The sequence below is a fragment of the Artibeus jamaicensis genome, unplaced genomic scaffold (genome assembly GCF_021234435.1).
Source record: "Artibeus jamaicensis isolate MK-2021 breed Jamaican fruit bat unplaced genomic scaffold, CSHL_Jam_final scaffold_286, whole genome shotgun sequence".
NCBI classification, from domain to species: domain Eukaryota; kingdom Metazoa; phylum Chordata; class Mammalia; order Chiroptera; family Phyllostomidae; genus Artibeus; species Artibeus jamaicensis.
This window is the reverse complement of record NW_026522034.1, coordinates 2456763-2482745: the sequence shown is the minus strand read 5'-3', so window position 1 is coordinate 2482745 and position 25983 is coordinate 2456763. Positions and strand designations below refer to the sequence as shown.

The window sequence follows — 25983 nt, the reverse complement described above, 5'->3', positions numbered from 1 at the left end:
CGAGGTGGTGGGGCCGGTGCCTGCCGGGGGCCTGAGAGCCGCAGTGCACGGGAAACCTTTGCAAACCTGGACTGCCTGGCCGACACAGCTTGTCCCCGCCGTCCAAACCACTTGGACCCACAGTGGGGGCAGTGGGAAAACTGCCCACTAACTCTTTATTGATTTTTCTTTTCTGATTACAAAAGAAAATCCAGTAACACATTTTTGGGTAACAGAGACCGTGCGAGTCCCCTTGTCTCGCTCCCAGGCTAAGGCAATCACTGCAATGTCTAGACAGTGCCTTTTGGGGCATATACCGAAAACTGCTATTCGTAAAGGTGGGCTCATTCTGAAATAGCATTGTACAGCTCGATTTTTTCCATACAGAGAGGTGCTTCCTTTTGTAAGTGGCTACAGATGCCCCACAGGGTGGATATGCTCGGTCTTGTTCGAACAGTCCTTTACTGGCAAACATGCAAGCCATCCCGCTTTCTCTTGTACTCTTACCAGTAACGCTGCTGTGAGCATTCGTGAATATTTATATGTGAGCACCTGCTTTACCATTTCTGTAAGAGAAGCTCTTGGAAGTGGGATTACTAGGCTTCAGGGTGTGTGGGTTTAAAATATTATTCAGTATTGCCAATTACCCTGCCCTCCAGTGGTCTAAGTCCTCATTCCCCCACATCCTTGCCAGCACTGGTTGTTATTAATCAGTTTAATTGTTCTCAATCTGATGGGCCCTAAAATTGCATTTTATAATTTTCATTTGCCTTTCTCTGATTGCTAGTGAGGTGGAACATCTTTCCATACACTTACTGGCCAATTTCATTCTTCCTCTGTGGGTTTCTAATTCACTGCCAATCTTTCGTTCTTTTTTTGGGGTATTTTTGCATATTGATCTGTAGGGGCTCTTTGTACGTTAGTGATGTTTTCTTCCAGTGTCTCATTTGCCCTGTAACTCCATGCACAGTGTCTGTTGCTGGACAGTTGTTACGTGTGTTCATGTCATCAGGCAAATCAGATTCTCACTTTATGCCTCCTGCATTTAATGTTTGGCATAGAAAGGCTTCCCCCATGGCATAAAATTTCATTTCAAATGAGGATTTTATTGCTGAAAAGTCTCTGCAAAGCCCTGGTTTGGAGGCTCCTGCAGGCAACTGCCGCACTGACTGCTCCCCAACCTTCTGCCTGGCCTCCCCACCAGACCCTGCAGCCTCAGGGGGCTGGGATGGGACGGTAGTTCTCAGGGAGCACCCTTCTCTCACCTTATACCCGTTGCCCTAGCCCCACATGGGCTGCCAGGGCAGAGAAACTCATTTCCTGCAGGAGTCTGAGAGCAGGCTGTGAGCCAGTCCAAACTCCTCCTCTACCAAGAACCCTTCTCAGACAGCTCCTTCGTCCACTTCCACAGCCCTGGACCTGGCCCCCCGCTTTGGTCCTCACTGCTCTACACTGCCCCCTCTGCTCTACACTCCACGTGGCTACCCTTTGGGTCTTTGCATCCACTTGTGCTGACTAGGTACCGGGAGCCTGTACCAGCTGCTGGGAGCCGTAGCCCACGTGGGATACAGCAGAGCAGGTTGGGTCTTCCGAGCAAAGCTTTGGAAGGTGTCCTCTTTTGCCCTCTCAGTACTCCACCCCCACCCTGCCCCCTAGAAAAAGCAAACCAAAAAAACACTATAGGAGAGAATTTTCAAGCTGCTGGCAGAGATGGGGACTTGGGTTCCATGGGGTGAAGACTGGTGACCAGGGCTCCATTGTTCTCTGTGCTGCCCAGGCCAGAGACAGTGTCTGACTCCCAGGAGGAAAGAATGAGCAATGCAGGAAGGTGCCGAATCTAGGGGAGGGGAGGGCAGTCAAGGGCACTTTCCTCCCTCATTTCTAGGGCCTTGGGGTGCTCATGGGGAATACCCCTGTTACCTCCGGGAGGTGAGGCCTCCATGAGGGGGCTGAGAGAGCATTTGGGAGACAAGTCAGAGGTGTCTTTGAAGCATGACTACAGTCTTTGAGGTAAACTTCCCTGGGCTCCTGAAGCCGCCTGGACTTCTGTCCTAGCACTATCCCTCTGACCATGATGGCCTGTCTTCTCTCTGAGCTTTTGGCAGGCAGGAGCGATGCCCTTCACATCTCTTTATCCCAATCATCAAGTACAAAATAGAATAAATAAATGCAAAGCTGGGGATGTTGGGTCAGGGGTTCAGGTCTGAGGAAGAGAAGACCTGGCTTCTGGGCTTGACTTTTTGGTTGACCTGGGGGGTGTCCCCAGCCCTCACTGGGCCTCAGTTTCCCCATCTGTACAGTGGGTGTGGGCCTCTCAAGCTCTATGATTCTGTGACGGTGTTGACTAGAGTAGGCACATGCCTCTCTCTCTCTCATGCACACACACACACACACACACACACACACACATGCCAGTACCATCCCCTTTGGTCACAGTGTTCACTGAGCACCTACTGGGTGCCAGCTCCCCACAGTATGAACCCACTTGGACAGTATCCTATGATAGCCATGTTCCTGGAAGTCCCATGCACTTCAGGGCACCTGGTCATTCTGTTGAACAGGCATCTGATTCCAGACCTCCCTGGACTCCCCTGAGTGGGAAGGAGCCAGGAGGGCGGGTTGGAAGCCCTCACCTCCACAGTGGTTTTCTTTACCCGCCTTGGCTCTGAGGCCTGCAGCTTGGACTTCATGTTTTTCCTGGGACTTCGCGGACAGGAAGGCCTTGAGTCCAGGAGAGCTCCTGGCTCTTTTTGTGTCTCCTTCTTTGCCCCAAATCATTGTAAGCCTCTGCCTGTGGTCCCATTTCCATAGCGACTCCTTGTGATGCTGTTGAGGAGAGTGGGAGCTTCAGGAAAATCTGAGGAGAAGGGAGCAGGAAGCCCATTCGTTATCTTGCAGTATGGCAGCTGGGGGCTTGGTGTGGCGCTGTGGGGATGGCTGGCCCTGCCGGCTCAAGTGGAACTAGGCTCAGGGCTGCAGGCAGGGGGCCGGGCGGCCTGTCATGACGGGACTGCTCCTTGGTGTGGAGCTGGTTAGCTTGTGCCTGTCTGCTGGGAGCCAGCTTGGGCTATTGCCAAAGATACTGCCTAGCTAGGCCCAGCCTGGAGGAAGTGGCCAGGCTCTGGCTACCCCACTGTCCCAGGTTGGTACCATTTCGTCCTGTCCTATCCTCCAGAACTGACAGCCATTAGGAGGCACCCTGGGGGCCAGGGGGAACAGCTGGGGGCTGGTGAACAGGGCTAGGCAGGCCCTCTCTTACTGGTCTACACTGTTGGGGGCTCTGTTGTCCGGACAGGAAGGCCCAGGTAGGCTCTCCAAGCTGCTCAGTGCCCAGGTCTCTGCCTCCTTCTTAGAAGAGAAGATTGTAGCTCATGAAACAAGGAAATCCTTGCCTCCAGAGTCTCTCCATCCTCACCTACCATGCACCTAGAAATTCCACCATTTGCACCTTAGACCTGATAAAATGTTGATTTGGGGAGGGAGTCAGAGGCCTTTGCCGTCTTCTGCTGGCATTATGGCAACTGTCTCCGAGTCCTGTTGATCCCATCTGGAAGGCTTTGAGAGGCCCCCCGGGAACCTAGGCCTGTGTCGGATGCACCATATGGGCGATGAAGAGGGAGAGGAGGGGCCGGCCTGGCCTTCCAGGGAGAGAGTAACCCGCACATTCTCGTGAGGGCTGCTGAGGTCTGAGTTAGATGCCAGCCTTCTCTGGTTCCTTTTCACCACCAAGGTTGTAGCCTCCTCTCGGCATCGCCTGAACTCACGTCTGCTTAATCCTTGTCTGCGCAGTGACTCATGTTTGAAGGTGGATTGCCGGCCACTCCCCAAGCCATATACCCACGAAATCACAGCTGTGACACTACAAACAAAAGTAAACGCATACCTATGGTACATGCAAAAGTTTGTCTGCGCACCACCTATTGCAGGATCCCCTTGCACACCCCCACGGCATGTGCTATGCCTCACCCTCTGAGAAACACTGACTGGATTGGAACCTCTTGGTAACAGCTCAGAAAGGGATTTGGGTCTTTGTCTGAGAGGTTGTGGAAACTGAGGCTCATATGGGGAAACTGTGTGCAGGGCTGTATAAGTATCAGGTGGGAGACTTTCGGCCTGATCCCTAAGGCCTTTCAGCCTGGGGTCTTGCCAAGGAGTTAGGACTCCATAGGGTCCTCCCCACTCATGGAGGTGGGGCGGTGGTGGGGGGATCCCTACTTACCTTTGGAGACTGTATGGTGAGGGAATGAATGAACCATAAACTGGAAGAGGCTGGGGAAGGGAGGCGTGGGTGTGTGGGAACTGGGAGGCGGAGGCCCAGGCACCCATGGCACCCCCTAGTGCTCTGCCTGCTCCCTGTCAAGGTCCAGCCCCTGAGCCTGTGTCCTGGGGCAGGGCTAGGAAGGAAGGCGGGCCCAGCGGTGGCTGGACACCTACTGTGTGCCAGGCCACAACCCCTTCTCTCTTTATTTTCCTAGCACCCTGGCAGGGGGAATGGTATCCCCAATTTTGGGGTGGCGGAAGTGAGGCTCAGGGACTTGACTTTCCCAGGGTCACAGAGCCAGTGTGCAGGGAAGCACATTCAGACCCCTGTCTGCCTGGGGCCAGAAACTTAACATTCCCCGAGCCTTACCTGCCCCAGCTGGTGGCATATGAGTGTGTGCATATGAGTGTCAGTAAGAGCATGCATGGATTTGTGTGAGTGCAAAAATGTGTGTGTGTCAGCAATAGGGAGTGTGTGTGAGATGTGTGAGTGTTTACTGCCCAACTAGGTGGGATTGGACCAGTTGTATGTGTGGCCCCCACTGCTCCCTAGAATTGCTCTGTGCTGCCCTCTTCTGGCTGACTGCTCATCTCTTTCTCCCACAGCCTCCTGTACCCATAGGCCCTGAGCCTCTGGTGCCCACAGACGAAGAGGGCCACTGAGTCAAGCCCAGGCTGACCCCCAGCCCAGCTGCACACAGCAAACGCCTGCCCAGTCTGAGGTGAGAAGCCACTCTGTTACTGGACAGAGTGGAGTCCCCATGGGAGAGGCTGTAGGGAGACCATTCAGGGGCAGTCTTTCTGGTGGTACCTCCCTGTCTCCCTCCCCACGAGAAGTTCAGTCTAGGAGGTTTGACAGCGCAGGGCCCTGGGAGCCAGCTCGGAAGCCTGAGCATTCTTTTGAGCAACAAGGTTTCATGGCCGTGCCAGTTGATGGGTTCCTGTGTGGTGTGGGAGGTGTCTAATGGTGAGCTGAAGACTCTGTCCTCAGTTCTTTCACGCTGCTGCCAACATGTGTGCATGACTCTGAGTTGGGAGGGAGTGGGAGCAGGCGGACTGAGACAGGCAGGGCCCAAGAAGGGGTCAGGAGGCAGGCTCTGGCGTGTAGAGTTTGATGAGGCTTCACTCCGAAATCAATGTGCAGGTCCAGACATCGTCCCAGCAGGATGAAGCTCAGCTGCATGTGTGTACGTGTGACAGTCACTGGCAGCCAGGTGACCTTGCTGTGTGTGAGCAGTGGCTTCTTGGACTGTATCCTGCGGAGCAGGACACTCAGGATGTGGGAAGTGACAGTTTTCGCACTCCATGCCCCATAGAGAGAATGTGGAGAAACCACAGCAAGTCCCAAAGAGACGGGAAGTGGGGAGGGAGTGGGAACTGGGTTGCTGCCTGGCTTGACCCCCTGGCTTGCTTATGACCTTGGACAAATGACTTCTACCCTTTATCTGGGCCAATCCCCTGTCCTAGACAGACCTCTGTAACCCATGAGAAGGCTGCAGAGGAATTTGCTACATAGAAGGAATGCTAGGGAAATGTTCTGCGAACAGGCTGGACAGCAATGTGGTTCCCATTTTTCAGGTGAAGAAGAGCCAGGGCTCAGCAGGGCAGCAGGTCCCCAACCCCACTCCTCAGTGACTGGGTGACGGTTTCAGTAGGTGTGATGATAGGTGTGCTCGAGGCTCAGCTGACACTGTCCTTTCAACCAGGAAGTTGGTGGGGTGTGGCAGGGGGCTGAGGCCTGGGTTTCCTTCCCAGGCACTAGGCCTTGCTTTGAAGTCCAGTTATCTTCATTGAAATATTCCTGATCAGTCAGTCCTGGGTAGAATGAGCAACCAATTAGCCCCTCCAGTTTAACCTGTAATTGCTGCTGGGAGATTGGGAGAGAGAGGGAGAGGATGCGGTCAGGATTGTCTTGAAGGTAGTAAGGGCGATGGGAGGGGCCCAGGGCAAGGGTGTCATGGAGGAAGGGTGGCCAGGCTCGGCCCTCACTCTCAGCAGGGGCCACGGCAGCCTCCCCCTGCTGCCCAGGCGGATAGCACTATGGAAGCTCAGCTGGGGGGGCGGGGCTCACTCAGAGTGGAGGCCACACTCAGCTGGGAGCCTGGAGGCCTTGGATGAGGGGACACCTGGGCTGAGACTTAAAGGCTGTGGGATTCCTTTAAAATGTTCTATTTTTCTGATTATTAAAGAAATGCATGTTCTCTATAGAAAAGATGAGCCCTTGGGTGTTTTGCCCCTCGGTCTTTTACAAAATAGGTATTTATGACATAATTGGGATCAAACTGTACTTGCTTTTTTCCAACCTTCCTGTTGCACTTAATGCTATTGCGAGATCATTTTTCCATCATTAAACCCTCATCTGTAATGTGATTTTTTTTAATAGCAGTGTCATGTTCCAGCCTTTGGGAGCCATAGCATGTTTAAGCAATTCTCCATTGTGTATTTTGATTATTTCCAGTGCTGTGTCGTTATAAATACTGCCTGGATCCACGAGATGATGTATGTAGGGCTATAATGGGCAGAGAGGGTTGGGGGATGGGGAGGGCCCAGCCTAAGCAAAGCTGTAGAGGCGGGGGACTTCAGAGTGTTTGCTAATGGCGTGCCCAGGACCAGGCAGGGCCGTTCTTGGGGAGCCTTGGAGCCATGCTGAAGCCCCAAAGCCCAAGGAAGCCCAGGTTCTTCCTTGCCCTGCCTGCTCCTCTAGTGCTCCTGTGATTGGAAGACAGGGGGCAGGATGGCAGGGTGGGGGAAGGGCAGGCGAGACTGGGGTCCCAGATGCTATAGCCCGTGATCTCACTGGAGGGATCACACCCCCTTCTCCCTGACAGCCCTGCCCATGTCTGCTCCTTGCAGGAGGGATACCCATGCTAGTTCTGAATTGGTGAGGCTTGTGAGTCAGGCCTCCTTCATTTGTTCCCCTTGGCTGAGAGTGGAGGTGGTCCAGGTCCCTGAGAGGCAGGGAGAGAAGCTGGGGGTGGGGTGTCTTCTCCAGGAAGCTCTCCTGACCTTTGGGCCCAGCTGGAGGTCTCTTCCCCCGGACTCTCCTCCTTGTGTACATTCGCTTACCCCAGCACTGCTTGCACACTGCGTACAGTTGCTCTTAGATGTTGGTTTCTTTCTCCCCACAGGCTGCCAGGGCTCTAAGGGCAGATCTAGCCTGATTTTCCTCTTTGTTTCCTTGTGGTGTATACAGCTGTATAAGCATTCAGAGCTGCTGCGTGAATGCTCACTTGAAGTCATTCATTCGTTCAATGGTTCATTCATCCGTCATTCGACACAGACTTGCTGAATACCTGCTGCATGTCAGGCCCTGTTCTACATGCCTGGCATCCATGGGTCAATAAGTTAGACCAATCATAGCCCTTATGAAGCTCCAATTCAAACAGAATAGATAGAATAGAAGCAGATAAATAATTCATAATATAAGGCTAGGGAATAATAAGTGAAGTAGAGATAAATAAGGCAGGAAAAGGAAGTGAACATGCAGGGGAAGACATTCTCTGTAGGGTGGTCAGGAAAAGTCCTCTCAGGTGACGTGTCCTTTGCACAGAGACTGGAGAAGGGACAGGCCCCCAGAGGACTGGACAGACCTTGAGGTGGGAGTGCCTGTAGGGAAGAGGGGCCGGGACCACGGCTGTAGGTTATGAGTAGAGGTGGTCCATGCTCATGGGTCAGGCTCTCCCCCACTGCCATGCGGTCACAAAATGGGGTGGGTGGCAAGACTAGAAGCTGGCAGGCCGGTTCTAAGGCCATGGCAGGGAGGAGTACCTGACTGCAGGAGATGGAAGGGTAGTGAGAGATGGGCTCTGAGAGATCAGTCTGAGAACTGGTAGGTAGTGGGGCCTCTGAGCTGAACAACCGGGGGCTGAGGATGGGTTTGGAGGCAAAGGAAGAGTCCTATTTGGAGGTGTTACTTTGAGATGGCCATGGGCAGGTGGAGAGGTTGCATAGACCTGGCGTGTAAGGCAAGGCTGAGGGCCAGGGTGGGCTCGGCATGTCAGGGAGGGCATCGTCAGCATCAGGAGGGGGATGTTTTAAAACCTCCGAGCCTGGACAGGGTCGTGTACAGGAGGGATCTGGGCCTCACTGCTTAAGGTGACTCTCCCCCATGGGGCTCCCTGCCCGTGGGCAGGCCTGTTACTTCATCCCTGCACACAAGCCCTCTGGATCTGCCAGGCCAGAGAAGGGGCTTCCAACTCACCCTCCTGGCTGCTCCTTCCAAATGGCCTAATGGTGGTACCGTCACTCTGTGACATTATTCAGGACTACTGTTGGGCAGGAAGTGGGTCCTAACACTGGGCCCAGTCATTTCACCCTTCCCTCCCCAAAGGGAGCCTCATCTGGTAAGTTTGGAACGCCCAGGCCCCTTGAGCCCTGCTGGTGGTCACTGCTGTAAACCTGCCTTCATGTCATGGTCCTCCTCAAAATTCCTCAGTGGCTAAGGTGGAAGTCCAGGCTCCTCCTCCTGGTCATTCAAGGCATTTCACAGTCTGGTAGCCGCCCACTCTTCCTGACCCTCTTCTTTCTAACAGATGACCCCCCTCCTCCATCCTCTGCACATACCAGGCTCAGTCTCATCTTCCATCAGCTCCATCTAGAAGTCTTTTCTCACCCCAGCCAAATGCTACCTCTTCTCAGGCATCTTCCCCAACTCTCACACACTATGGCCCCTTTGAATGGCTGTTGGTACCCTTCACCTGGTGAGCTAGCTGCCTGTCATTTTACTGTCATCATCCACAGCTTATCTTCATCTCCACTCTCCTCTTCCTCTGTCCCTTGTGTCTCCTGTCCACACCTGTTCCCTATCCCCATGCACTATTGTCAACGCTCTTCCCAAATGGAGTCCTGCTCAACCCATGGGGCTCTCTGCCCAGAGTGCCCAAGCCTAGCTCTGTATCAGGATCACTAAGGGAGGTCATTAAAGAGAGGGGTCCTCAGGGGCCCACCAGGACCTTCTCTGATTCAGTCATGGGGGACACTAGGAATCTGGATGGTTAATAAGCTTCATAGTCACTCTGATGATCTGCTGGCCCAACTCAGACTCCTGCTTGGAGAGTACAACTGTCCCTGTACACCTGCAGGAATGTGGACCTCCCTCTCCGCAGGGACGCCCAGGCCCTGGAGGCAGCTCTGAGGTGGAGAAAGCTCTTTTTTGTGCTGACTGAGCTGAACCTGCCTGCCTGCAGCCTTCATGGAGGTGTAGGCTCCTCATGGGGCAGGGGCCGTACTTGGCGCCTGGGAGCTCTCCTTTCCTCCTCCAAGGGCCCAGTGTGGGGGAGGCCTGGCACGTGGTGAGAACCCAGGCAATGTCTGTGGCTTGACAGATGGAGGACTTGCCTCTGTCCACCTCTGCCTGCCTGGAGCAACTCTCTCTGCTGAGACCGTGGCTGCAGCCACATCAACCAGCCCTCTGTGTGTCCGTCGATCTAGCCATCACCATGTGTGTCGGGGACTTTGGCCTTGTCAGAGCATATACCATTCTTCATCTCATCTCATCCTTGTCACAGCCAGGTGGAAGGAGGGTGCTGTTAACCCATTCAGTCTTCCAGCAAGCCTTTATTGAGCACCTACTGTGTGCCAAGCTGTGTGCTGGGGATGATGGGAACAAATCAAAGTTTAGAGAAGGGCGAGGGCTTGTCTAGTGTCACACAACTACTAACGGCCTGAGTCAGCACTAAAGCCCAGGTCTGCAGGTTCATTAATTTGCTAGGTCTGCCGTAACAAAATATTTTATCACCAACGGGGTGACTTAAACAGAAATGTATTGTCTCATAGTTCTAGAGCAGGGGTGTCAAACTCATTTTAACTGGAGGCCATGTCAGCCTCGTGGTTGCCTTCAAAGGGCCAAACATGTAATGTTAGGACTGTATAAATGTAACTACTCCTTAACAGTTAAGCAAGAGCTCGTTGCTGCTGCTGGGTAGAAACAAGGTGCCAGCCAGGCTGGATAAAACAAGGTGGAGACCGGATTCAGCGCCCAGGCCTCATGTTTGCCACCTGCGTTCTAGAGGCTTGAAATCTGAGATCAAGCTATCAGCAGGGCTCATTCCTTCTGAAGGCTTTGAGGGAGGATCCGTGCTGGGCCCTCCCTCTCTCCTTGGCGTATCCATGGCTGTCTTCCTGTCTCCCGTGCCCACGCAGTGTTCTCCCTGGGTGCATGTCTGTGTCCAAATCTTACTTTCTTTAAGGACATAAGCCATATTGGATTAGGGATCCACCCAATGCCAAAATGAGCTCATTCTAATTAGCTGATTATATTTGCAAAGGCCCGATTTCCAGATAAGCTCACATTCTGAGGCAATGGTGCTGAGAGCTACAACATATAAATTTTGGGTGGAGCAGGGCACACAGATCAACTCCTCATGGCTTGACCTGGGATTTCCAAAGCAGTGCACAAGTGGTATGGAGCATCTCCTGCCTCCAGGTGCAAGAGGGAAGGTGAGGCTGCCTAAGTTGTCAAGGATGGAGAGGAGATTCCTGTGTCAGGGCCACGATCACAGCTCTTGGAGGTCTGTTTCAGCCAGGATGTTAATCTGGACCCAGGAACAGCCTCATCCCTATACGCTCTGCTGGAAGGCAGGTATGCATGATCAGGGTGGGAGGAGAAATTCCTGGGGCTCCACACCCCTGGCTGGGTGACCTGGGGCAGTGGCTTTCACTTTTGGGCCTCAGTCTGCTTACCTGTGAATTGGAGACCATCCTGCCTGCCTGTGGGAGAATGATAGGTCTTTGCTTCTGTTCGTTTTCATGTATTCGCCCTGCAGACATTTATTTATTGTGACCATTTGCTGGGCACTGTGCTGTCCCCAGGGACACAGATGAGATGCTCATGGCCCTGGCCCTTGTCAATGTAAGAAACATCAAACCTGTAAGAATTTTTATGAGTTATTTGAGCCAAACTGACAACAATTGCTAGGAAGGAAAATCTCAATGGATTGAGAAAATACTCAGGAAACTGGCAGTTTTACCACTTAACTTTATGCGTAAGAATCAAAGGAGGAGGCATGAGGGGGTTGTATGAAATTCACTGGTGATAGATTAGGGAGGTGGGAGAAAGTGAAGGGGAGGGAATCCCTGGGACTAGGTAAAAAGTGCAATGAATAGACACATACTTCTTTTACATGGGTAGGTAGCAGTTAACAATCAACATTATAACAACAACAGTGAGGGGATTTGTGGTCTCTACTCTTTGGAGGTGGGCAGGAAATTACTTTGATATTCCAAAGGTATGTTATCTGGTATGTGATTGTTACAGAACAGAGGTCCAAGGGGGGCAATATCTGGCCCACCCAGGGATGCCAAAAACTGTTACAGAAAACAGGGGCCCCTCCTAAGGACGGTATACTAATACCTACTGGGCTCATCTGTCCGCCGCCAGAGGGGAGACATCTCTCAATGCCAGAGAGTTGTGAAAAAGAAAGGAAAGGTTTATTTAAAGCTATACATACTTAAAGTAGTAACCCAATGTCTCCATTAATATATCAAAGTCCTTTAGGATAACCACAGACACCCACAGGGCTTCCTTCTCCCCCTGCCCTAATTTGGGGTACCGTAACTCAGGAAAAGAAGCACATGTCTGTGTTTCAGGCCGCTGGCACCGTCAGCTGTGTCACCGTCCGGGCAGGATCTCTAATTAATCCAAAGCCATGTGGCACCTTCTCCTGGCCTACTAGCAAAGAGTTCTTTCACCCTTCTTCCAGTCAAAGTCTCTCCTGCTTCCCAGGCCAGGTGGCCAAAGGGAGCACCCCAAAGCCACGTGGGCCTCTTCTACCAGAGCTGCAGGGGTCTGCACTCTGGCCGAAACTGCATGGCTTTCTTTTTCACCTGGCTGCTGTGTCGGGGTTTAAATCCCGGTGCCAATCTTCCTCTGTACCCCCATTTCCTACTCCTCCCAGGATCAGTTACACCTGTCAGTATTTCTGTATTATTTCAAGTTTACTGAGCTGCCATCGTGAGTCTGGGCAGATATGGCCCCATGTCCTGAGGCCAATCTTCTCCAAGCTGCCATGCAGACACTGTAACTCAGGGGACCTGCCCCCTCCCCCCAGTTACATCTTGAGGGGAAGTGACTTCCATTCCCCTGGCTCCAATCCTGGCCACAGCCATTTAACATATCCAAGTGACCCGCCAAAGGCTATAGATATGTTAAATGACCAGGCCATGGATTAGCCGCAAAGCTGTTGCTGTACAAAACAGCCCTGCATGTTCCTGCCCCATGTGTCCCTTCCCCCAACTCGCACCTGTGGGGGAAGGGGTGGGGATATCTTATATGTCTCTCCAATAATTCCTAGACACCTTGAGTTCTGGACCCCATTCCAAATCCCTTTTTTTTGGGGGGGGCCCTCCTCTTGGCTCCATCCTGTTACATGATCATAGTTGCCCCCCCCCCCAAAAAAAAAAAAAAGAAAAAGACAACAGGCAGGCTCAGTTAAAGTAAAGAGTGACCTTTGTTAGGGAAAAATACCAGCCTAGGACATGACTACCCTCCTTGACCTGCTTTTACTTAGAAAGCTTTAATTTCAGACCATCCTATGTGGTTACTTTCTGCCTCTGAGTTTGTAAGCCTGTCATGCAGGCCTCTCCTGAGCTTGTCAGTTTAGTGTGTGACCCTTTTTTCCTGTCCACACCCTCAATACATGTGCAGGCCATGGGTGGGCAGGCAGGTGAAGGTGTCACAGGTGGGCACAGGTAACCAGGTTCTTGGTGATCAGAACAAAGATTTGAACCGAACACCCAGAGTTTATAGCAGAGAACATGGGAGCAGGCCAACTCCAAGCAGAGACTGACCTCATGGGATGGAGGGACTCTATTCTTATAGGGCAGACCCTTCCTGGCTACTTTTGGTAGGCTTTTACTGTGACAAGTAGTCGTAAAGCTACTGCACATGTGGTCTCCCATGGTTTTCCCAGATTGGCCACCAGAGAAAGGGCTTCCACAATGTTACCTAGTTGACCCCCCCTTCTCCTGGGGTCCCCCTGTACTAGGTTCACCTTTCCCTTTGCCAGAGAATTATGGCTCTCCATGTTAGAGATTGGTGAAAAGGAAAGGAATTATTTATTCAAGTTATTCAGACTTAAGGGTAATGACTTAATGTCTTCATCAAAATCCCAAAATCCCTTAAAACACCTACAAACACACAGTCTTTCTTTGCCCCTTTGCCCAGTCTAAGGTACTGTATCTCAGGAAAAGAAATAGAAAGTTGCCTGTGTGGTGATTCTCTGCTAAAGCTGAGTGATGATTCTTCTCATGGCTGTGGGGGTGGAGGGGGGTCCCCCCACTCTGGCCAAAGCTGCATTGTTCTCTTTGCTAAAGCTACATGGTGATTCTCTGTCACATGGCTGCACAAGTCCCCATTCTGGCCCAAAATGCGTGGTTCTCCCTCCAATGGCTGCCGAGTCTGCTTTTAAATCCCTGTGCCAGTCTTCCTCTGCAGTCCCATTTCCGACTCCTCCCACGATTGGCTATACCCGCCAGGACTCCCATACCTTCCCAGCTTTACTGGGCTGCCATAGTGAGTCTGGGCAGGCGAGGCCCCATGGCATGGAGCCAATCATCTCCAAGCTCTCACACAGGCCCTGTAACCAGGGCTGGGGAGTTGCCTCCCAGTTACCTCTTGAGTGGAAGTTACTCTCTTCTCCCTGGCTCAAAGCTTGGCCACAGCTATTTAACATATCTATGAAAGCAGTTAAAGGTTATAGACATGTTAAATGACCATTCTAGAGGTTATCTTTGAAACTGCTGCTATGCAAAACAACTCAATGGCCCTGCCCCATGTGTCCCACCCCCCAGACTTGTGGGGGTGAGAACACCCCATATTTTTAAATATTTCTTGGACACCCTGAGTTCTGGACCCCACTGCAAATTCTTCTTTTAGGGACCCCCTTGCTGCACCCTCCTACAAAGGCAGCACTTAAGGTTATGTCCACTATGGAGCCAGACTACCTGGATCCAGTCTTAGCTCTGCCTGTTGCTACAGGTGTGAATTTAGGCCATTTCCTTAAGCTCTGTGGACCTCAGATTCTTTGTCAGTAAATTGGGAATAAAACTAGCATTTACCTCATGTGGATTAAGTATTGAATAGGTTGGTGCTTATGAAATGTTTAGAGTCATGTCTGGCACATAGTAAATGCTCAGCAGACGTAAGTCTAAGTCATCAGCCACGGGGCAGTATGAGGGCAGTGCACCAAGTGTCAGGTGGGGTCTGTAGTCCCCGCCCTGTCTGGGCGCCCTGCCTGCCTGTTAACCCTCTAGCCATTTGCCACCCTTTGCTCCAAGGGCACGTCGGGCGTGGGGTAGTGAGGGGGATGTGAAGCAGGCATGCCCAAAGGGAGAGGTTGGAGGCCTTCTCACAGTCACGGGTAGGAATGTGGGGGCCTGTGCAGGTGGGGCGGAACCCTGGCCACTCCTGCCTCTGTCCCGTGAGGGAGGGGTGCCCAGGAACCAGGTGCTTGGCTCTGTTAGCCTTTGTGTGAGTTGGCAGATTTTGGGGGGAGGGAGATGGTAGGGAAGCAAAATTTAAATTCCTCAGTGAGAAGTTAACAACTTCCTAATTAAAGAACTCTTATTTGTGAGATGCCTCGGAGGCCTTTTCTTATCAAGAGGCTCTTCTGAATAATAAAAGGGCTTCAGCTGGGGTTGGAGAGACCTATTGGAACCTGAGCTGTAGATGAAAGGGTGGGGCCCTGAGGATGGCCCCAGGGCCTTGAGAACTGTGGCCATTGTAGGGGCCAAACTGCTGCTCCTTTTTTGCTTAGCAGTAGGGGTAGGGGTTGGCATGGAGAGGGCAAAGATGGATGGAGGTTCTATCCCCCACTCCCTGCAGCCCATAGGTCCTTCCAGCCCCAGCCTGAATCGCACACACAGGTGCCCTTCACCAGGGACCCATCGTCTCCCACAGCTCACCCTCTGCTCTTCCATTCAGACCAGGACGGAGCTGGGCGGAGGCTGGGGTGTGCTTGCAACAGTTGCAGTGGTAACCTGGCCCCGAGTTTGGGCTCAGGAGCAGCCAGTCTGGATGGGGGCTAGCATCCTCTTGGCTTCTGAGACCCCGGGCTTCCTGGTACCCACACCATGCCCGCTGTTCTGACCCAGCTGGCCAGGCGACATCCTGGCTATGCTGTTGTTGCTGTTTGGTGGGGTGTCTGCTTGCATTTTAGCCTGGTGTCCCCACCCAATGCTACCTAGCTGTTTTCCTGGGAGACCAGTATCTTTTCTGCTTGGGGCTAGATGTCCCAGGAGAGGTGCATCCTCAGATCTTGCTGGGGTAAGCCAGCCTAGTGCAGCTGAGTGCCCAAAATGTGAAGGTAGTTATTACCAGAACCCCACTTTCAGATGAGGGGGCAGAGAGAGGCTCAGTGAAGTGTGGTGACCCCTTAACACAGAGAGGGACTCTTGCTAAAAGGTGTATCTCTTCCCATGTCTCCTGAGGCCTTCCAGTTCACCTAGCAGAGAGGAACTGGAGGTGACATTGGCCAAAGCCCTCCACTCACTGGGCAGTCCAGGCCTTTACCCAATGCCCGACAGGGTCCACCCTGAGGAATTACCAGGGTCATTTGAGGAGACTTTGCCATAGTCCAGGCAGTGGCTGTGCTGTCCAGGTGGTGTGGAGGGTGGCAGGAATATTTTCAGCCCACGCCTGCCATCCCTATGCCTCCTCCCCCAGTGTCCTACTTCCCTCTGGAACCACAGGCAACCTGTGTAAATACCCAGGACTGAGAGCCAGGCACTCCAAAGGGTCAGCCAACCATGCAGGCCCTCCCAGGAGTCTGAGGGTTTTTACCTGATCGGGGCCTGAGTGGGTCTGTCCAGGGCCAGCTGTAGTGTGTGGGTTCTTGGCTCCGTGTAGGAAAGATTTCACAACATGATTCCTCATTTAATAAATGAGGATCCATTTATTAAAGCTGGGGACAGTCAAACAAGGAAGGGCTTAGCACAGAAGAAGCAACAGGACAGCCTAGGTCGGGCTGCCTTAGCTCACTGGGAAGTCAGAGAAGAGGGGGCTTTGGGGACATGTTCAGGGGATCAGCCTGGGACAAGCTGCCACTGCCCATTGCCTTAGAGTTTAGGAGACCATGCCTGTGGGGAAAGAAGTGGGGGAGGAGGGGGGAAAGGGAGCAGCACAGGCTGCTCCTCAGAGGGAGAGTGTGCTGGGTGCTGGTCCTTTGTCTTGAGGCCTTTATCCCTTTTTTGCTGCCAGGAATCTTAGGGCAGGTCTCAGGGGAGGGTTTCAGCAGAATACTCATCTGATCTCCAGGTGTCCCCGTCAGGGTCATGGTCTCCTCTGATTGGTCAGCGGCCAGCAGAGGGTCTTCAGTCATTGCCATCGGTTCTGGTGTCACCTACCTGGTTTTGCTGATTTTCTGGGGCTGGCACTGAAATACATCTGAGGCCTAGATGTTGTCTCCAACAACATCTAGGAGGAAAGGCCAGGGGAGAAGATGTTATCCTGGGGGTGAGGTCTTTGTTTCCTCAGTTTTGTCCCCTGCCTTCTGTTCTGGTGACCCTCGGCACCAGCTGTAAATTGTTTAGCAGTAAGTTACTTGGCCATGTGTCTAGTTTCTCTGTTCCACCTGCAAAGGGATTTTCCTAGCTTTGTGCTTCCTGTCTCAGGGTTAGGCCAATAATGGGGAGAAGCTGACATACTGGTTGGGGACAAGGAGGGGGACATCCAGCAGCCCAGGAGAGGGTGGGCCACCAGGGAGGGCGAGGTGGGTCCTGCAGACCCTGTGAAGGGATGTTCTGAACGTGTGTTCTGACCAGGCTGGGAGCTGAGGGACTTGGTATTTAAGTTCTGGTCCTGCCACTTACTGTCTGTGTGGCCTTCAGCAAGTGACCCCATTTCTCTGGACCTCAGTTTCCTCCTGTGGGGCACAGACAGCTGTGGAACTGAGGTGGTCTCATGGAACAGTGTGTGTGGACGGCAGGGCTGGTGGGTCATGGATGTGCGCTGTGGATTTGGTGGGGCTGGTTCACTTCCGAGCACTACCGCCGGGCAAGTGCTTCGCTTCTCTTAATGTCTTTGTCTCCAGCTGCACAGGGGGCGTAATGATACCTGTCTCACAGAGGTGTGCTCTCCAGAGCTATGTATTCCGTCCTTGGGAGTCCTGTTCTCACTCCCCTGAATCATTTAATGAACCTATCCTTCTTGAATACCCAATGGGCTTTGCCTGGGCTTGGTGGCCACGAAATGAGTAGGCGATATGGTCCCTGCCTTTGTGTAGCAACCTGAAGTTAGAAATGTTGTGAGCCCCAGAAAAGGGAAGGATGTAAGGGCTAGAAAAGTTAGGCAGGGCTTCCTGGAGGAGGTGGGACCTTAGTGTTCAGGAGGATTAGGGGAAGGTGTGGGGCAAAGGAGGAGTATAGAGAGGGCAAGGCTGGTCGGGAATGTGAGCAAGCACAGGTCAGAGTGTGAGCTCCTGAGAACAGGCTCAATGGGTGTTGGCTGTGGAACGGCAGGTGCAGTCAGAGCCCAGAGGAGCCTTGGTGGGGGTGGGGGACTAGGAGCTGGGAATGGGACAGCTGTCTTCTGATGTCGGGCAGGGTGGTGACAAACAGTTAGCCTGGGTCCCAGCACAGAGCCTGATATGGGATCTGTGAGGAGGGCTGGGATTCAGTGTAGGGTCTGTGCACAGACAGGACTCCCCAGGCTCTGGGGCCTTGGGTGGGAGGTATGAAGGCCTGGTGCAAACTCCGGGAAGAGGCTGGTGGCAGCTGTCCCAACTGGCAGGGTAATAGGGAGGCTGTGGTTGGAGGTGGAGGTCAGCCTGAGTGTAGCCTCTAGCCAGGATTAAGGAGCCAGGTGGTCTGGCTTCTCAAGAGCCAAGAGACAGAGAAGTAGGAGGGGTCTGTATTGGATCTGGAGGGCCTGGAGACTCATGCTTATCCAATACCCGTTATGCCAGGCCCTGAGTCAGACTCACTATGAACTTGGCTTGGACAACAACCCAGAATGGGGGTGGCATTTAGTCTCATCCTAAGGAGTTGAAAATGAGGCTCAGAGGCTAATGATTTACTCTCCCTGGGTCATATTCCAAATCTGAACTCCAAACTTCTTGCGTTTTCAGGGGCTCCACACTACTCCCCAGGACTTTGGTTGGTAGAGGTGATGACCTCCCAGACTTCCCTGGGTGGCTCAGTAGAGGGACACTCAAATTGGCAGTCTTCCTTGGCTTTGTCTTTCTTGGGGAGGCTCAGAGAGGTTGAGGGTGTGCCCCAATGCCACACAGCATTGGATCTGCACCTTCTGGCTCCTTGGAGAGGAGGTGCTGTGCTCCCTTCCTCCATGGGGTCTGGTGGCCCCCCCCCAGGTCCTCCCAGGTCCGAGGGCAGAGGGTGCCTTTCCAGCCACAAGTCTCCTCATTTCTCTTAGCCACTGAAGGAGGAGTTATTTTTTTTCAATATAGTTTATTGATTATGCTATTACAGTTGTCCTATTTTCCCCTTTCACTCCCCTCCACCCTGCACACCCCCTCCCACCCACATCCCCCCCCTTTAGTTCATGTCCACGAGTCATACTTATAAGTTCTTGGCTTCTACATTTCCCATACTATTCGTATGCTCCCCCTGTCTATTTTCTACCTACCATCTATGCTACTTATTCTCTGTACCTTTTCCCCCCTCTCTCCTCCTCCCACTCCCCTGTTGCTAACCCTCCATGTGATCTCCATTTCTGTGGTTCTGTTCCTGTTCTAGCCATTTGCTTAGTGTGTTTTTGTTTTTGTTTTAAGTGTGGTTGTTAGTAATTGTGAGTTTGCTGTCATTTTACTGTACATGTTTTTTATCTTATTTTTCTTAGATAAGTCCCTTTAATGTTTCATATAATAAGGGCTTGGTGATAATGAACTCCTTGAACTTGACTTTATCTGAGAAGCACTTTATCTGCCCTTCCATTCTAAATGAAAGCTTTGCTGGATAGAGCAATCTTGGATGTAGGTCCTTGCCTCTCATGACTTGGAATACTTCTTTCCAGCCCCTTCTTGCCTGTAAGGTCTCTTTTGAGAAATCAGCTGACAGTCTGATGGGAACTCTTTGTAAGTAACTGCCTCTTGTCTCTTGCTACTTCTAGGATTCTCTACTTCATTTTAATCTTGGGTAATGTAATTGTGATGTGCCTTAGTGTGTTCCTCCTTGGGCCCAACTTCTTTGGGACTCTGAGCTTCCTGGACTTCCTGGAAGTCTATTTCCTTAGCCAGAATGGGGAAGTTCTCCTTTATTATTTGTTCAAATATCTTTTCTATTTGTTGCTCTTTCTCTTCTCTTTCTGGAACCCCTATAATTGGGGTGTTGGAATGTTTAGAGATGTCCTGGAAGTTCCTATGCCTCTCCTCATTTTTTTTTTTTTTTAATTCTTGTTTCTTCATTCTTTTTTGTTTGGTTGTTTCTTTCTTCCTTCTGGTCCACTCCATTGATTTGAGTCCCAATTTTCTTCCCATCACTCTTGGTTCCCTGTGCATTTTCCTTTATTTCACTTAGCATAGCCTTCATTTTTTCATCTAGTTTGCGACCAAAATCAACCAGTTCTGTGAGCATCCTGATCACCAGTGTTTTGAACTGTGCATCTGATAGGTTCCTATCTCTTCATCGCTTAATTGTATTTTTTCTGGAGCTTTGATCTCTTCTTTAGTTTGGGCCTTTTTTTTTTTTTTTGTCTTGACATGCCTGTTGTGTAGTGAGGGACAGAGCCTTAGTTGTTCACCCAGGTGCAGCAACCCAGTTGCTGGGTTGTGATGCTGTATGTGGGGCAGGGGTCGGAGATCGAACAATGGCACTTGCTCTGTTTTCTGCTGGATTTTAGTCACTTCCACCACTTCCCCTAAGCAAAGTGGGCCCTTCTGGTGCTGATTTCTGGGTGGGTGGGCTTGTGTACATTCTGGGACCCTGTGGGTCTCTCCAGTGAACTCTCCTGTGAGGCTGGGAGTTTCTCCTGGCACCTCAACCCCTATAGGTGTTTTCAATTGGTGTTTTGAGGCTTTATTTTCCCCATGCTGGGACCCTGGGTCGTGAGGTCTGTTTCGCTCCCTAGTTTCACCTGGTTTATCTGTGCTCGAATGTGGGACTGCTCGGTCAGCCAGCAGCCTTGCACGCTGGGCCCCTCCACAATCCACCGCCTTGCCGGGTCCACCTGCTGCTGCCTGTGTGCCCAAGTCTGCCAGCTGTCGCTTTGCCGAGAGTCCTCTTTACCAGGCTGCCCGCCTCCAGTCTGGATGAATATGTCTTCTTTAACTCCTTGGTTGTTGGACTTCCGTACAGTTCAATCTTCTGTCAGTTCTGGTTGTTTTTTTGTTTCTAAATTGTTGTTGTCCTTATTTTGGTTGTGCAAGGAGGCACAGTGTGTCTACCTATGCCTCCATCTTGGCCAGAAGTCCAAACTATCACTTGAGGGAGCCTTTAAAATCTCACCCCAAATTAAAACCTGTGAGTACTTTAAAACAATGAAAATTTCCCTCATAAAATAGGAGGTTCACTCAGGCATGTCCTGAATGAATGGAGTGACTTTCAGGCTTAATCCAGGATGTATGGGAGGGTGCCCAGCTGGAAAAAGTGTGGATGGGTATTGTAACAAATTGTTAGCTCAAAAGACAAATAATTCTTAATGTGCGTGGGCTGCAGGTATAAGACACACTTTGCTCCTTCTGCTTGCAGTGGGGATCTTTCATTAGCTGATCCTGAGCAGGGACTCTGGACCTTCTGTTGATGACCTTCCAATCTCATTAGCCAGTCTGAGTGGGAGTGGATGGGTTTTGAATCTGTTCTTAGAACCTCAGAAGGTCTTTGGAGTCCTGCCTGTTCCCTTGGCCATGTCAGGGAGGGTCCTCCTCTCCTACGGTGTGGGCCACCTCTTCCTCTTGGGCCTTGAGACTCAGTCCTGCCCATTTCTCGACCTCACACTACCTGGGGAGTCTGCCTACCTCAGTTTACCTGTCTGGGGCTTGGCCAGCTGCTCCTTCCCAGCTGCCTTACTTCAGGCAGTGACAGGAGCGGGCAGCATTGTTTTTCTCGGCCAGTTCTCTCAGCTGCCTAAAGTTGTCTTTGTGCTGACCCTGGGGGAAGGGCAGGCCAAGCCACTTCGCACTTGGGAACGTATAAGGTACCTCCATATTGAGGTGGAAAGAACAAAGAGAGACATCCCATGTTCCACTGCCCACTCCCAGCTGGGGTGCGGCCAGCCCAGAGACAGGAGCACTGCTTTCTGATCAGGCAAGTCTGAATTGGGGTCCTGGCTCCCCACTTTCTGACTATGGGACTCAGGCAGCTCCCATAATCTTTCTGGCTTCCTCATCTGTAAGAGTGGGATTCTTTTTATCATCATCTCGTGTTTTAGAGAACATGATCTCATTCACCCACACAAGGGCCCTAGGAGGTGGGGGTCTTGTTACTGTCCTCATTATGCAGATGAGGAAACCGAGGCTCAGAGAGGTCGAGTGAATTTCACTGAGTGGCTGGGCCAGGGCTCAGACCCGGATCTCCGATTCCCTATAAGTGCTCCATGAACTTGTTTAGAGAAAAGAACCCAGACCCCAGGTGCTGCCTAGCACCTGCCTGCTCCCTTTCCTTAACTGAGGAGGTGCTGAGGCCCTTCAGAGACCGGGCGGGGAACACTGGGGCAGGGAGTCCTGGCCTTCTTGTCAACACCCTCCTCTGGCTTAGAGCTGACCTGTCTTTTCATTCATTATTTATTCACTTATCAAGTGTTTATGAAACATCCATTAAGTGCCAGGTGCTGTTGCAGGTTCTGAGGGTCCAGTAGCTAGAAGGTTATACAGACCGTTCCTGCTTTCAGGTCGGTTTCATTTTGTGGGTGTGACAATGAGCCAAAGTGCAAATAATTTGGATAACATCAGACTATAATGGGTTTGAGAGGGAAATAAACAGGGCCATGAAAAAGGGTAGCCGAGGTTGGCAGATCAACTTTGGAGGGGAAGCTCTGGGCAGTCCTTTCTTGAAGAGGTGACATTGAAGCTGAGAGACCTACAGTCTGAGCAGAACTGGCCTCCAGGAGGGCTGAGCAGCCAGGGAGAGGCCTGGAGGTGGGGAGGAGTTGGGCGCGTTTGAAGACCAGGAGGAGGAAGGCAGCACGGCTGGTAGGTGGGGAATGAGGGAGAGGGAGGAGAGGGGGTGGGAAAGGAGGCCTTGGTGGCCCTGCTGAGGAGCAGCTTTCATTCAGAGCACAGTGGGAAGCTAAGCAGGAGACTGATGGAATCTGATTTGTGCATTTCAAACTCTGTTCTGACCACCATTGAGAGAGAATTAGATTAGAGTCTAAGGCAAGGAAAGCAGGGAGCCCGGTGGGAAGGGGAGCTGGGTCCGGAAGGGAGAGTCAGGGTTATGGCTTGACACTGGCCTTGGGATGGGAAGGCTGAGGTCAGGGGAGGTCACTTTGGCCTGAGCAGCAAGATTCAGGGTAGCATTGTCTGGAATGGGAGCCTGGGCCATGTGGAAGGCTGACAAACCTTGTTTGGACTTGCTCAGTGTGAGGTGCCAGGGAGCCAGCCAGTCAGGACCTCCTGTGTATCTGTGGACACTCTCAAGACATCTTCTCTCATCTGTTAACACTGGCTCCAAGGTCAGAGGCTTTGCCCTAATGTGTTGGGTCATCTCGTTGCCAAGTTCATTTTTCACATGAGGAAACCAAGGCCTCCCCTCAGTCCTGCAACTGCATACGGTCACCCTCTGACCTCTGGCATCCGGAGGAAAGAGCAAGAGCCTGAGCGACACTTCACGGGGGGATGGCAGGAGAGCTTGGGGGGCTCAGGCCCTGTCTCCCGTCGATGCCAGGTGTGCATGTGTGCGTGTCCACGCGAGCCTGCTGCCCTCAGGCCCGTGAACAAACAGAAATAAATTAACAAGTATTCAACCCATCAAATGTTCCTCTGTTCTGTGTAATAGAGCACAGGAGCATGATTTTCCCCTGGAGCAAATTGCTACAGCCGAACCTGCTCCTCCAAAATCTGCTTGAAATTCTGGTCTGCTTGTTGATTTCGGGTCCCTTTCCTTTCTCCGTCCTGTCCCTCATCCCCAGGCTGCCTCCCTCCGCCTTCCCTGTGATGGGAGAGGAACCAGGGTGGGGAGCCGCAGCGCCCGCCCGGGGCACAGAGGCACAGGAGCACAGAGTATAAGGGGCTTTTGATGTGCTGAGTGTGAATTAAATGCCCGGGGTTGAAAGAAAGGACCTGTGGCCTCCTGTGGAGGCTGTCACAGACATGTTGTGTGACCTTGGGCAAGTCACTGCCCCTTCTGGGCTTTAGTTTACCCCTGGCAGAGTAGGGCTGATCACATTCGCCATCCCATGTGAATACACCTCGTACACAGAGCGATGCGTAAATGCGAACCGCCTTCTGAGGACACTGTTCAGGGAATGGGCGCCTCCCTCCCTTGGGCTTTTCTTTGCAGCCCTTGGACTCAGGGACTGTTGCCTGCTTCTGAAATCCTCTAGGGCACTTGCAACTTTCTTAAATTAATTCCAATCCACCTTAATTAACCATGTCATAAAAATGTATATTTATAGACTTTTCTCTCTGTGCACATCCTGATCACTTCTGTTCAGGGCCCAGGTTTTCGCTTGCAGGCAGCCCCTCAGGGGTGGCAGTCTGGGTGGGAGGAGGGCCTCTGCCCAGCTGACTCTTGGCCAGCTCAGGCCAGGCCTTTAGTGGAGGTGGAAGAAGGAAGCTGGAATCTGGTGCTAAGGAGCCATACAATTCCAGTCTCTCTCCCTGTCTAAGGGGTCTGCTGTGCTCTGTGGAAGATCCAAAGTCCCATCAACCCTTCAGCTGCCTCTGTGGTCCTTGCAGGCTTTGTAGACTCAAGTAAGGAGGAGCCGTGGCTGGGGTACCCTGTGTGGTTACAGGTTCAGCCTCCAGCCCTAGGATTGCCCAACACCTTGTCTCCTCAAGGAAGCTCTCTTTGACTTTGCCATTTGTCTTAGTTTGCCCAGCTGCTGTAACAAAGACCCAGACTGGATGGCTTAATCAATAGTAGTTTGTTCTCACAGTTCTGGAGGCTGGAAGTCTGAGGTCAGGGTGCCAGAATGATTGGGTTCTGGTGACAACTCTCTTCCTGGCTTGCAGATAGCCACCTTCTAGCTATGTCCTCACATGACAGAGAGAGAGAGTGAGTTTGGGTGTCTCATAAGGGCACGAGCCCCATCAGATTAGTGCTTCACCCTTATGACTTTGTCTAATCTTAATTCCTTCAAATGCAGTCACTTTGGGGGTTAAGGCTTCAACACATGGGCTTTCGGGGACACAGTTTGATTCATAGTGTCATCTCTGTACTCCTGTCCCCTGGCTACATTGAAGCCACATAGTTTAGCATTTGTTGCAAACTGTGGGCTTTAATTTTCCCCAGGTCTCCTCCCAACATGGTCCTGGGCATATGCTGACTTAAGCTGCTTCCTGGCTGAGGCCACAGTTGGGGGAGATTTCCAGGTCCTTTTCCTGGCATGTGAAGGTGGGCTGCGCACCCCAACCTCTTCCACATCCAGTCTGCCTGTTGGCATCTGAGGAGGGGAGCCTCCAGACACATAGACCAGCCACGTCTTCTTCTTCAGTGGCCCACCATTGCCTACAGGGAAGAGTTCGACCCCCTTGGACTGCTTTCTAAGGCTCTTGAAATTTAGCGCCTGCTCAGCCCATTTAGTCTCACTTCCTGCCCCCTCCATTGTCCCAAGAACACGTCTTACTATTTTGTTTCCTGGTTTTGTACCTATTGTTCCTTCTGCCGGGTGTGAAGTTGTCTCTTCATCTAGCCAGTGAATTCCTTCCTACTTATTTCTTCCAAACCCTCCTCAGCAAAGCTCCTCGGGCTGGGTTCGGCCTTCCCTTCTTTGAACTCCAGAGGCAGTCTGGGCTTCCCTGCCACAGAACTTGCCACGCTTGTCCTTGTCAGGGCCTGTGTCTGGTCCCAGGTTGGGTCCAGGTACCTCCTCAGTGCCTGGCTCCATAACTGTCTGTGGAGTGAATGAATGGATGAATATTTATTGAGCACCTGCTAGTCCACGCACAGCGTTTGGGCCTGGGAGGCTGTCCTCGTGGAGCTTACATTCTAGTAGAAGAGACAAACTTAAAACAAGATGCATAAGCAAAATATGTATTGTGTTAGATATGATAATGTCAAGGGGGGAATAAATCAGGGAAGTGGAAAAGGAAATGTCAGGGGTGCGGTGCCTTACTGAGGAGGTAAGTTTTGTATGAAGACCTGGAGGAGGTGAGGAAGCCACGTGGATGCCTGGGGACAGAGCCCTCCGGTGGGAGCGGCCTTGCCTGTGTGAGGAGCAGAGAGGCCAGAGGGCAGGAGGGGAGGGAGTGAGGGAGGAGGTAGAAACTGACGTGGAGAGTAACTCTGCCGGAACTTGCAGACCATTGTAAGGACTTTGGCTTTTGCTCTGAGTGAGATGGGAGTCACTGCCGGGTTTTGACAGAGTGACATCTATGACTTGGGTTTTAATGGCTCCTCTGGCTGCGTTGTTGGGGACACTGGGAGCTGGGGGCAGAAGCTAGAAGCCTAGGGTGGAGGTTGTTGCAATCATCTAGGAGAGAGGTTGGTGGCTTGGACAGGGGGTGGCTGTGCAGGTGGCAGGAAGTGGTCAGATTCAGGATGGATTTTGAAGGTTAAACCAACAAGGCATTCTGATAGTGGGAATGGGAGAGAGAGAGACCAGAGCTGCTCCCACAGATTTTGGCAGCCTGGCTGATGAGGGTTCCACCTCTCGAATTGGGGAAGCCAGCAGGGTGAGTCTTGGGGGTAAAA

The 25983-nt window shown here is 52.0% G+C and overlaps 1 protein-coding gene across 1 annotated transcript in view; it reads left to right on the top strand.

Moving 5' to 3' along the window:
- Window positions 1-4886: 4886 nt before the first annotated feature.
- Window positions 4887-25983, top strand: part of LINGO1 (leucine rich repeat and Ig domain containing 1) — a 181887-nt gene continuing 160790 nt past the window's right edge. The window contains exon 1 of the mRNA XM_037131149.2: window positions 4887-4961. The gene's annotated coding sequence lies outside the window, so the exon portion shown is untranslated. The remainder of the gene's footprint in view (window positions 4962-25983) is intronic.